At 40.7% G+C, this 10,282-nt stretch overlaps 3 long non-coding RNA genes across 4 annotated transcripts; 1 reads left to right on the forward strand and 2 right to left on the reverse strand.

The window, feature by feature from the left end:
• Positions 1 to 229: 229 nt before the first annotated feature.
• On the reverse strand, positions 230 to 3,530 carry LOC117595570. Its single transcript, XR_004576813.1, has 2 exons — positions 3,005 to 3,530; positions 230 to 2,416 (listed from the first exon to the last, which is right to left on the reverse strand). It is a non-coding gene; the product is annotated as an uncharacterized LOC117595570 (long non-coding RNA).
• LOC117595571 lies at positions 810 to 3,088 on the forward strand. 2 transcript variants are annotated; one of them, XR_004576814.1, is made up of 3 exons: positions 810 to 885; positions 2,356 to 2,450; positions 2,804 to 3,088. It is a non-coding gene; the product is annotated as an uncharacterized LOC117595571 (long non-coding RNA). The 2 variants fall into 2 exon arrangements; XR_004576815.1 differs by lacking the exon at positions 810 to 885 and adding an exon at positions 2,145 to 2,234.
• A 1,639-nt stretch (positions 3,531 to 5,169) lies between the features above and the next one.
• Positions 5,170 to 10,280, reverse strand: LOC105015175. The gene is made up of 3 exons (XR_828357.4): positions 10,189 to 10,280; positions 9,648 to 9,726; positions 5,170 to 5,674 (listed from the first exon to the last, which is right to left on the reverse strand). It is a non-coding gene; the product is annotated as an uncharacterized LOC105015175 (long non-coding RNA).
• Between the last annotated feature and the right edge of the window lie 2 nt (positions 10,281 to 10,282).

Raw genomic sequence — 10,282 nt, forward strand, 5'->3', positions numbered from 1 at the left:
CTATATATTGGACCTAACACAGACCTAGTCCAGTTTTAATAAAACATTTTACATTAAATATATCCAAATAATATAGGATTACACAGTCATCTGATAAAATTACCTGAAAACAAAACTCCAATAAATCTGTGCATTGGTCAGGGCTATGCCGAACTTTAGAAGAAGAATTCGTGGAATGTGGGCAAGGCCCTAAGGCTACATTAAGAACTTTTTGCATTTCAGTGTGACCTTCAAGAGACCTTCTAAATGTGTTTATTACTGGAATAAAAACGTACCTGACTCAAACAAGGCCTGGACTAGGCAATTTATAGGCTTACATTAAATATGAAAATTAATAAAACTTCAGTTAAACCGTTTATTTATTACAATTAATAGGTAATAATCTGCAATGTACACTTTAGAAGGTCACCTGCTTTCCTACATTTTCAACAGTAGACTGCAGTGCGTGCCTTCTGGTTCCACAGTACCACTGAGAATGTATTGACACTTATTAGGGCAAGTCGGTGTAATTCCGAACCATAGAAATACGATATTTAGATTTAAAACAATTGAACTTTCAATGTACTCATTTCAGTGTTGAACTTGTTTTGTTTATTACTCGCGCAAGGGGGGGCTTGATTCGGTCTGCGTTGGGCCGCGGTCTTGTCGGTTATTGTGACGTGTGCCAGGTGATAACGTCATGTCTCAAGTGGACAGTTGATTGAGAATTGGTTCAGATCTTTTATATACAGTCTATGGTTCAGATATGAGTACGATACCGCTGCTATAACTACAGATCTATAGTGACGTGTGCCAGGTGACAACGTCACATCTCTGTTAAGTGGGCAGTTGATTGAGAATTAGTTCAGATATGAGTACGACACCGCTGCGATAACTACAGTTCTGGTAAGTGGTAGCCTAGGCCTACATTTGATAACGACACGACCCTGAGATATTTATTCTGAAATAACTATATAGCACAATATAAGACGTCGATTGCCACATAATATTTAGGTCTATCAATAACACCATGAGTTAAATTAAATATAATTATGCATAGGCATTTTGCAGAATGATTGCATTGGAGTTTCCATAGTTAGGACCGTACAGTATGTCCCATTTTTTCCAGTATTGTGTGTAATCTTACTTCTTAAAACCCCAAATAGTGTAGTGGAGTTATACACCGTGTCAATTAATGAGGCTTGTTGAACATATCAGAAAAATCTGCTTACAATATTGATCAACATTTTTAAAAGTTTAAGCGCATCGTGCTAGCTAGTTTTGACACGCGCGAACTTTCGATAATGTAATGCCACACATTCGAGCGGTTTCCTGAGTTACAGCTAAAAGCCGTAGGCTACCGTGCTCTAGGAACTTTCTTAATAAATATAGCATTAACAATATTTTAAATCACTACTTAAGCATACTTACTGACTTCAGAGTACTTTTATGTCCCAAACAGTGAGTGAGAATTAAGTGGGCTGTACAGAACCCATTGTGATCAAATAGTAAATAATAATTAATCCACCAGTGGCAAAATGTGGGCTTACCTTAATTTGGCCAGTGACTGATGTTAATTTTAGGCCATGTTGTCTTTTGTAAATGTTCTGCCCTCTTCTATTTGCACTTCTGGTTGGATGCTAATGGCATTTCGTAGCTTGTACTTGTTCAATGACAATAAAGTTGAAACTAATCTAATATAAAAAATGTATATATTGTATATAATATATTCTTGGTGTCAGTGTAACAGCACAATGTCTTGAGGGAAACAAATGTGATACAAAGAATACCTAGTTGCTTCGACAAATAAAAAGAGTACAGACGATGAAGGATGAAGAGGAAGAGCCAGTTTGATTCGGAGAGCGATGAAGGCCCTTCCCGAAAACACTCCAAAAAAAAGGAAACAAGCCACTGCCAAGAGGATTTCCCTGGTGCCCCCTGGAGTGTGTAGTCCCCGGTCAACACAGAGCAGTCTCCCTGGAGAGGAAGACTCCTGTAGCAGAAGGAAAGACAATGTAACCCACCGACCCAACATGATCAGGCATGCCGGTCTGTCCAGAGTTCCAAGAGAAAGAGGGACACCTCTTCCCTGGACTTGGACACGGAGGACCTCAGCGCGGCCAAGAAGAGCCGTGCCAGCGTCACCTCAACATCAGCATGTTCCCGGGGGACGCCGCTGCCCAAGCTCTGGGAAATTTGCTGCAATGTTTTGGGGCGTTTGCAGGCACCATTTTTTGGTCGGACATATTTTTTCGGTACTTGCCGTATGTTTCAATGATCAGACACCACACAGTGTTGCATTTCTGGGCCTGTTGAGATATCTTGGGACTTGGGCCAGTCATAAACAATTTGTGAATATTTGATCTCCTTTTGCAGCCATGTTCTCCTCGCTCTGTGATGTAGGCAAGATGCTGGGACAAGGAGGCTTTGGGTCTGTCTATGAAGGGACACGGAAACAAGATGGAAAAAATGTAATCCTTATCGTTCCCTATCCTTACTCTCTATCTACTGTCTTACCTTTATCCACTCTTTACAGTCCACTTTCTACCACTTGGCTTTCTTTCCTCTTGCTTTTTTCCATTCTTCTCTGCTCTGTCCCTTTTCCCTCTCTACACTTTCCTCTCTCTTCCCTTGTTCCCCTTGCTTTCCTATCTCTTCCCTTGTTCCCCTTGCTTTCTTCTCTCTTCCCTTGTTCTCCTTGCTTTCCTATCTCATCCCTTTCTTGTACCTTTCCTCTGTCTTTCCTCCGTTATCATCTGTTCTTTTGCACTATGACACATTATCACACAGGTTAATTATTCACAGCAGTGTTCTTCCTTCCCAGGTGGTTCATCCCTAAGGCTCATGATGATGAATACTTAACATTAGTAAGTCACAGTCAATGCTGGTCAGTCTATTGTCGGGATAGATTGGAATCGGGCTATGAGTGTTAGTCTACCTAGCAATAGCAAGCACATTCAAACCAATGCTGTGTGCTAATCAACTTATATTAAGCCTAGAACATTTTGCATGTGTGTTGACCCACCTGCCTTGGCCTGGAACACCATGACTCTGTGTTAACCAACCTCCCCACTTTAGCCCCTGGAGGTGGCCCTCCATTTGCTAGTGTCCAAGCCCCCGGCATGTGACCACGTCGTGGGGCTTTTGGATTGGTTCGACCTGCCCGACCGCATCGTCCTGGTCATGGAGCATCCCGCGCCGTGCACAGACGTGTACGATTACATGTGCACCATCGTGGACGGGGCCTTCAGTGAGGACACGGCGAGGGGCATCATGAAACAGGCGGTGCTGACGTGCCGTCACTGCCGAGACCGCAACGTCCTGCACCGGGATGTCAAAGGGGAGAACCTGCTCCTTCAAACGGACACTCTCCTGGTGAAGCCGATCGACTTCGGCTGCGGCGACCTGCTGAAAGAGGAGGCGTACCACGAGTATTCTGGTGAGCCGTGCTTTAGACAGATGGGGGGGCCTTCTGACGTTCCGTCGCTGTGGTGAAGTAGCGCCCAAAACAACACACCCCTCTCTCTCTGTCTCAGGCACCGCTGAGTACAGCCTGCCGGAGTGTTTTACCAAAGGGATGTACAACGGGCACAAGGCCACCGTCTGGTCTCTCGGAGTGCTGCTGTTTACCCTGGTCAACGGGGAGCTGCTCTACAAGGACACAGGCTGCGCTTTAAAACCGCCGTTCCTAAAGGTATGCGCACAGAGAGAAGGGTACAGTTTCTCACCTTGCATGGGATTTGAACCAACAACCTCTCGTTTACTGGCCCAACACTCTTGACCACTAGGCTACCATTCAATGGGATGGGGACTGTGTCACAAAACAATTCTGAAAACAGCATAGCCAGGACTGTTATTAAATGTCTAAATGCAGAGTCCATGTTACAATTTCTCCCAGCTGTCTCCTCAAAAAATCTCTACATTTGTGACATTTCCTACATATTCAAGTTTGTTCTGTTTCCTTTTGCTCCCGGAACAAGGATGCATTTTGTGACTCCACTGTTCTTGCTAATTCTGTTTTTCCAGGATTCACTGGTGCCTAAGACGAAATGGTAAAGCTAGGCCAACGCTCGAGGAAATCCTGCAAAACGATTGTCTGTTGAACAGGGACCTATGTCCACACAGCTAAGGTCAGTGTCTTTTGCAGGTGTCACAAAAACATGTATATTAAATTCTGTGTCAACAGTTCCCTATCATATCATATTGTGTATGATTAGAAACCCACCAGATATGTTGATACTGTATGATGCCACACCTGTCAGGTCTTAGATACTAAATAGTGTCACGTCTATCAGATTTCATGTTTAAAAAAAAAAGGATGTTATTGCTACCTATCAAATTGTATGTTCCTGCTTGATATTATACCTTCCAGATATTTGTCTTTTTAATTTTGTATCTGATAAATAATAAATAACTATTCAGCATGACAAAAGAGTTGAAAAGAAAACTTTGAGTGAGGAAAAGAAGGATTCAATTCTGGCTTTACTGGTAGAGGGATACAGTGAGCGTCAGGTTGCTTCCATCCTGAAAATGTATTTAAAAGATGGCAGTTCATAAGAACAAGGTCAAGCAACAGACATTGGGGACAACAAAGCAGCTGGGGTGAAGTGCACGGTGAGGACGATTTGAAACAGGCTCCTAGGGGCAGGGCTGAAGTCGTGCAAAGCTAGAAAAAAGCCCTTCATCAATGAGAAGCAAAGAAGAGCCAGGCTGAAGTTTGCAAAAGACCATAAGGATTGGAGTAAGGTCAACTTCTCTGACGAGTCAAATTTTCAGCTTTGCCCAACACCTGGTCGTTTAATGGTTAGACAGAGACCTGGAGAGGCCTGCAAGCCACAGTGTCACAGTGTCTCGCACCCACTGTGAAATTTGGTGGAGGATCGGTGATAATCTGGGGATGCTTCAGCAAGGCTTGAATCGGGCAGATTTGTTTTATTGAAGGACGCATGAATCAAGCCAAGTAGAAGGTTATCCTGGAAGAACACCTGCTGCCTTCTGCTTTGACAATGTTCCCCAACTCTGAGATTTGGTTTTTCTAGCAGGACAATGCTCCATGCCACACAGCCAGATCAATTAAGTTATGGATGGAGGACCATCAGATCAAGAACCTGTCATAGCTAGCCCAATCTCCAGACCTGAACCTCATTGAAAACCTCTGGAATTTGATCAAGAGGAAGATGGATGGTCACAAGTCATCAAACAAAGCCGAGCAACTTGAATTTTTGTGCCAGGAGTGGCATAAAGTTACCCAACAGCAATGTGACAGACTGGGGGAGAGCATGCCAAAACTCATGAAAGCTGTGATAAAAAATCTGGGTTATTTCACAAAATATAGATTTCTGAACTCTTACTAAGTTAAACATTAGTATTTTGTTGTTGAAAAATGAATATGATCTCTCTGCCTGCTCCATACCTGTACCTTCATCGCCAGCCTGTGTACTGATCTCCTGCCTGTCAACGACTACTCTGCCTAGTACCTACCTGTACCTTCACCGCCAGCCTGTGTACCGACCTCCTGCCTGCCCTTGACTCCTCTCTTGCCTGCCGCTTGCCTGTCCCTCTGCTGCCAGCCTGGTATCGACCCTGCCTTCTCGACTACTCTTCTCCATAATAAACCATTGTTACTTGGAAACGAGCCGTGTCTGCATCTGGGTCCACATCTGAGCGTGAAGCCTGATATCCAGATGAGAAGCGCCTGAAATGAGATCATAAGACGGCAGTAGGAGATTCTGCCTTTCAGGAAGGACAACTGCAGCATAACCAACAGCAGTTCCCTGCTCTACATTTTTAAGGGGGGAAAAACAAACAATAAAGCATCTTACATCATTTGGCATGTTTAGATTGTACATTTATATAGATATAATGATAAATACTGACAAAAGTTGTAATTGGCTATTATTAGGGGTTCTCTGGTAGGAGAAACCCTATTGTTGTTGTTAGTATTATTAAGGGGTTCTCTGGTAGGAGAAACCCTATTGTTATTGTTAGTATTATTAGGGGTTCTCTGGTAGGAGAAATTCTGTTGTTAGTATTTTAAGGGGTTCTCTGGTAGGAGAAACCCTAATGTTAGTGTTAGTATTATTAGGGGTTCTCCAGTAGGAGAAACCCTATTGTTATTGTTAGCATTATTATTGGTGTGTAAAATCCTAAATCCTTAACTCAAAGTCAATGGTAAAAAATGCTATCAACTTGCATACTGCTGAAATAGTCCACGTGTAACAACCATACAGACCCCTGCCCAGATTCCTCCACCAGGGGCGCTATAGTATACAATTCAATTTGCACATTTCAAAATAATGCCATTTCCACCCCTTTTGTCCTAGAGTGCTGATTTTCATTTGTACCTGCCTCAGTTCTCATGTAGAACAAAAACGCCTCAAGAACCCATGAAGTTCACCATGATGGATTTTTCTGTATAATGAAAATTTGTCAAACTATAAAAATCTTCTCATGAACCGTATATCCAATTGACTTGGCATACAGGTATCTTATACATGCCTCCCTTAAATCTTTTCAGGAATAAGAGAGAACTTGCAAAATGGCGGACAAAATGGGTGACTACTGTACAATATATGTATGCACAATGGGCATATGTGCAATTCTTTATTGGAACAATAACCTATGCGCTTAATATTCATTGTGCCTTTTGACACCACCCCTATGTGCATTTGTTTGCTGATATCTCCAAGGACGTCAAAACAGCAGCTGCTGGAAATCTGACAATTTTCAGCACATGCTAATGCTAATAAATGCATTTACAACTCTTCTTCCTTTGAACCATACATCGGATTTACTTGCCATTACATTTTCAGATTCTAGGGCATACTTCTGAACAGGGCTGATAATGAAACTAGTTGATATGTCAAAAGTCGACTGAACAATGACTTCACAAAGTTAGCCCTTTATGCTAACCGGTAATCCGATTGACCTGACTGTTGGTGTACAGGTGTCTCATATGTGCCTCCCTATTGGGTTGTAAGGAATAAGAGATATATTACGAGATGGCGAACAAAATGGTTGACCAGTGTAAAACGTATAAATACATACACATCATGTGTGCATTACAATATGGCACAATGAAAATAAAGATCAGGTATATCATCCACACTGACCAGATTCCTCCACAAGGGGCGCCACAGGCCACACCCTAATGCATTTCTTCCACAATTATCCACCCCGATTGACCAAAAATGCTGATTCTTTGTGTACATGCCTCATTCCCCAGGAAGTACAAAAATACCTGAAGGACTCTTCATGTTTGCCAAGTTGGATATTTTGTACAATCAACATTTCATGAAACCAATAAAAATCTACATAAAATCAACAATAACTCTGATTGACCTGGCAATTGGCAACCTTGTGCCTTATACATGTCTCCCTATACAGCTACGAATAAAATACAAGATGGTGGACAAAATGACTGAACAGTGTAAAACAAATTTATCCACAAACTTTATAAGTACGGCACAATTAAAATATAGACCATGTATACTTACCACACAGACACCGGACCTGATTCCTCCACAAGGGGCGCTACGCACAAATGAATTATTTTCACAATGACAGTTTCCACCTTGATTGACCTAGAATGCTGATTCTTTGTCTACATGCCGAATTCCCCAGGAAGTACAAAAATACCTGAAGGACTCTTCATGTTTGCCAAGTTGGATATTTTGTACAATCAACATTTCATGAAACCAATAAAAATCTACATAAAATCAACAATAACTCTGATTGACCTGGCAATTGGCAACCTTGTGCCTTATACATGTCTCCCTATACAGCTACGAATAAAATACAAGATGGTGGACAAAATGACTGAACAGTGTAAAACAAATTTATCCACAAACTTTATAAGTACGGCACAATTAAAATATAGACCATGTATACTTACCACACAGACACCGGACCTGATTCCTCCACAAGGGGCGCTACGCACAAATGAATTATTTTCACAATGACAGTTTCCACCTTGATTGACCTAGAATGCTGATTCTTTGTCTACATGCCGAATTCCCCAGGAGGTGCAACACTGCATCAAGGACCAATCATGTCTGCCATCTTGGATGTTTTGTTCAGTGAACATTTTATGAAATCTATGAAAATGTACTCAAAATCAACAATAACTGACTGACCTGGCAGTCAGCATACCTATGTCTTATACATATCTTCAAATAGGGTGGTAAGGGCTAAGAAGTATATTACAAAATGGCTGACCAGTGTAATACTTATGGATGTATACACTTCATGTGTGCATTATATTATGGCACAATGAAAATACAGACCAGGTACATTATCCACACAGATACCTGATATGATTCCTCCACAAGGGGTGCCACAGGACACGCCTTAATGCATTTTTCCCCCAAATAAGCCATTTCCACCCCGATTGACCTAGAATGCTGATTCTTTGTGTACATGCCTCATTCCACATGATGTACACAACTGCAACAAGAACCTGTCCATGTCTGCCATGTTAAAAAAACCATTGTGAAAATGTCATGAAACCTATACAAATCTACATAAAATCAACAATAACTCTGCAAATATTTATCTAATAGATGTCTCCCTACAGGGGGTTTAAAACTAAGATAAATAATACAAGATGGTGGACAATATGGCTGACCACAGTAAAAAATATATGAAAGTACTTACCATGTGATTATTTTTGCTGCCATAAGCTTACAATGTTATGACTGCTTCCCTATGCTCACCATGTCCCAGGAGAACCCCGTCCCATGGTTGCTTGCAACTATATTTATTTACTGTTTATTTTAGCATTATTTGTGTAAACAGAGAGTTGAGTTAGCTGAGAAGAAAAGATATGAGTATGCTCTCCAGAGGGCCAAGAAATGTCTCCAAAAGGTTAATTAACCTGCACTCATATTCCCAGCAACCACGTGTTATAGAGAATGGCTTAACACTGTTATCAACCTGTGCCCAGACAAAATAACTAAAATTGGCTACAGTGCATAACACTAGAAAATCACAAAAAAAATCCTCAGCATTGCTTTCTCAAACTGAAGAACAGTTTGGGTTAAGGTTAGGGTTATTGTTATTTTCCACATTTGATGCTTGAACTGATGAAGCTGGGCGAAGCTGCTTAAACATCCGGCAAGGTCTCCCAAGACCATTTCAGGGCACCATTTCCATGCAGGCAAGGATGCTACTTTAAAGTGGAAGTCAATATGGAGTATTTGGTACATCTTTCTTTATTTTAAAACATTTTTCGAGTATTGGTTTCAGAATAATATTCAACTGATGAGTCAAATGGTTATTGGAGATGGCATTTTACTTAATTATGAGGAATTAGAACTTTACAAGATCCCTGTTACTCCAAAGAATGTTGCTTTATTTAGAGATGCCATCTCCTCAGGCGTTGATTTATTATTCAGGTAAAACCAGCTGACTCACCAGTAATAAAATGTTGTTTTCTTTCTGGTCCTTACCAATACCAATCGAGCTATATGCATCAAATTTCAACATGATGTTGTATCTATACTTTGTGTCCTTCCATATGGGTGTCATTTTACATATATCTATTGGAAAATAGATCTGGATATGGCACCACACATACCGATAATTTAAAGTCAAATACATTTATTTTACATTTGTCCATAGATATAATCCTGCAAATCACTACATGAAAAAGTTAAAGGAATCCATACCTTCCAGTTGTACTTTCTGGGATGAACAACCAGCGACAGTGTTGCATCTGTTTTGAGGTTGATGTTTTGCTGTTAAGATCTAAATAGAATCATAATCAATTATATTAATAATGATTTCATCCTACGTTGGAAGGATATATTGTTTGGCCTACATTAGTAGTAACATGAAACAATTTGATATGTTTCATTATTCTGTTGGCCAAATTTCACATTCCTAATTATGCAATTTTAAACAGAAAAAGCTATGGAAATACACTTAAGAGCATAAATATTCGTTTGTCACTTAAGGTATTTTTGGAATGTGTAAATGCACTCTCTAGCCTAAATGTTCTTGGTATACCATTGTATAGTTGTGTTCCCGGGTTGTACTTTGTAACATTGATGATTATATGTATATTTATATTGCTTTAACAAAAAATTAGGCCACTATATATTATTGCTTTTCATTGGATGCAAATGTTATGGTGTTATTCTTTATATACTTTATATAACACATTAAAACAATTTTAAATGAAAGGTGATATGATTCAAATTAATTTACCTTTTGGGGTTAATTTCTGCGTCACCACGTCCACTGCGTGTCCCACGTGCAGATGTTTACGCTCCTCGTGCAGAGCTACGTCACCACACTTTGC

Source organism: Esox lucius, chromosome 14 (genome assembly GCF_011004845.1).
Source record: "Esox lucius isolate fEsoLuc1 chromosome 14, fEsoLuc1.pri, whole genome shotgun sequence".
In the NCBI taxonomy this organism is placed as follows: domain Eukaryota; kingdom Metazoa; phylum Chordata; class Actinopteri; order Esociformes; family Esocidae; genus Esox; species Esox lucius.